Source organism: Trachypithecus francoisi, unplaced genomic scaffold, assembly GCF_009764315.1.
Source record: "Trachypithecus francoisi isolate TF-2019V2 unplaced genomic scaffold, Tfra_2.0 Lachesis_group0, whole genome shotgun sequence".
In the NCBI taxonomy this organism is placed as follows: domain Eukaryota; kingdom Metazoa; phylum Chordata; class Mammalia; order Primates; family Cercopithecidae; genus Trachypithecus; species Trachypithecus francoisi.
In genome coordinates, this window is record NW_022681453.1 from 155,480,984 (window position 1) to 155,483,808 (window position 2,825).

Below are 2,825 nucleotides of genomic sequence, written 5' to 3' on the forward strand. Positions count from 1 at the left end.
GGTAGGAACCGGCCGCTGGCCCCGCGCTGGGCACAACCTAGTGGGCTAAACCAGCCCTGTGCCTGCTCTGCAGCTATGGGGAAGGGAAACCTGGTCATGGCAGCTATGGCATTCGCTCCTTAAAACCTCTTTATGGAGTCTCATTCCTTTTTTAAAGATCCAAACTACTGAAGGTGGGCATGAATCCCCCATGTGTGATCTAGCCCCTACCTGCTTGGCTTCATTTAGGTCCTTAAAGGATGCAGGTTTCTTCTCACCTAGGACATCTGCAAATGCTCTTACCTATGCCTGAACACTCTTCACCTCTTCCCTGTTGTGTTCTTCATATATCATTTCTTAGGTTACACTATCCTGGCCCATGAGACTTTGCAGCATTGCTGGGTGTGGTGGCTCATACCTGTAATCATGGCATTTTGGGAGGCAGAGTGGCGGATCGCTTGAGTCCAGGAGTTCAAGACCAGCCCGGGCAACATGGTTAAAAAAAAAAAAAAAGAAAGAAAAAGAAAAAGAGCGAGAGAATGAGAAAAAAGGAAAGAAAATAATTAGCGGCTCAGGCCTGTAATCCCAGCTACTTGGGACGCTGAGGTGGGAGAATTGCTTGGGCCCCGCAGGGTGGTAGAGGCTGTAGTGAGCTGTGATTGCACCATTACACTCCAGCCTGGGCAACAGAGCAAGACCCTGTTTCATTAAAAAAAAAAAAAAAAAACAGCCGGGCTCAGTGGCTCACACCTGTAATCCCAGCACTTTGGCACTTTGGGAGGCTGAGGCAGGCATGGCAAAACCCCGTCTCTACTAAAAATACAAAACTTAGTGGGGTGTGGTGGTGCATGCCTGTAGTCCCAGCTACTTGGGAGACTGAGGCAGGAGAATTGCTTCAACCTGGGAAGTGGAGGTTGCAGTGAGCTGAGATTGCGCCACTGCACTGCAGCCTGGGTGAAGAGCAAGACTGTCTCAAAAAAAAAAAAAAAAAACCAAAACAACAACAACAACAACAACAATAAAAACAGCTGGGCACAGGGGCTTACACCTGTAATCCCAGCACTCTGGGAGGCCAGGGTGTGCAGATTGCCTGAGGTCAGGAGTTTGAGACCAGCCTGGCCAATGTAGTGAAACCCTATCTCTACTAAAAATACAAAAATTAGTCGGGCGTGGTGGCATGCTTCTGTAATCCCAGCTACTCAGGAGGCTGAGGCAGGAGAATAACTTGACCTCAGGAGGCAGAAGTTGCAGTGAGCTGAGCTCACCTCACTGTACTGCAGCCTGAGCCACAGAGTGATACTTCATCTCAAAAACAAAAACAAAAAAACACAAAGATTGCAGCACCAGGGATTCTTCTTCCTAGTCCCTTTCAGGGTGTGCAATAATTTGTGTAATTTTTGTTGAATGTGTAACTTAACAGTAGACTGAGATCCATGAAGGCAGAGACCATGGCCGCTTAGCTCTCATTCTTGTATGTCTCACATCTGCACCATGCAGGCCCATATTAGCTCTGGTAAATATTTATTAAATGAATGAATGAATGAAGAGCAGGCCTGGGTAGTGTCTTAGGTGGCCTTGATTTTCAATTTAAGGAGGAGACAGTACTGCCTACAGAGAGTGAGAAAAGTTGTTGAGTGGGCCATGTGAGGAGCAGTGAGTGGTCCCTGTGGAGAGTAGGCCCAGTCATAGAATAGAGACAAGTGAAGGGATTTTGGAGGGTTTTGAGGGCCCAGCATATTTGGGGGCTGCTATGGTTTAAATGCTGGTATCTCCCTGAAATTCATATGTTGAAACCTAACCCCCAACACATTCAGATTAAAAGGATGAGTCCTTTGTGGGGCAAATTAGTGCCCTTGTGAAAGAGGCTTCAGGGAGCCTGTTTGACCTTTCTGCCATGTGAGGATGCACTGAGAAGTCACCATGTTTGAAGCAGAGAACAAGCCCTCAGCAGACTATGATTCTGCTGGAGCCTTGATCTTGGATGTCCCAGCCTCCAAAGTGTGAGCAATACAATTCTGCTGTTTATAAATTACCCAGTCTAAGTTGTTTTTTTTTTTTTTTTTTTTTTTTGAGACAAGGTTTTACTCCAGGCTGGAGTGCAGTGGCATGATCACAGCTCACTACAGCCATGATCCATATCCTGGGCTCAAGCGATCCCACTACCTCAGCCTCTCAAGGAGCTGGGACTATAGGTGCATGTCACCACACCTGGCTAATATTTTTAAAAAATTTTTATAGAGACAGGGTCCTACTATGTTGCCCAGGCTGGACTCAAATTCCTGGGCTCAAGCAATTCTCCCACCTCGGCCTCTCAAAGTGCTGGCATGAGCCACCACACCCAGCCTTTCAAGTATTTTGTTACAGCATTTTGTTACAGCAGCCAAAATGGACTTAAGATAGGAACATCTAGGCCCTGTTGTGTAACTTCTTTCTGCATCTTTATGTTAATATAAAGAAGGACTGTTTCATCTTTGGGGTTTGTAGGATAGGTGCAGTTTCTAGGTGCTAAGCAAGTATGTGAGAGAAAGTAGTTAAGAGACAGTAGGAAACAACCTACTGATGAGGTTAACCAGTCTGCCAAGTGATAAAGACTGATTACTAAGCAAATTATGATACAAGGATTCTACTTAGCACTGCTTTTTTGTTTGCTACCCTGTACTGAGGGCTCCCTGAAGACAAAGACTTCATATTTGTATTTTCTTCTACAGCAGTATTTTTGTCTTTTTTTTTTTTTTTTTTTTTTTGAGACAGAGTTTCATTCTGTCACCCAGGCTGGAGTGCAGTGGCATGATCATAACTCGCTGCAGCCTCAAACTTCTGGCCTCAAGCAATCCTCCTGCCTCAGC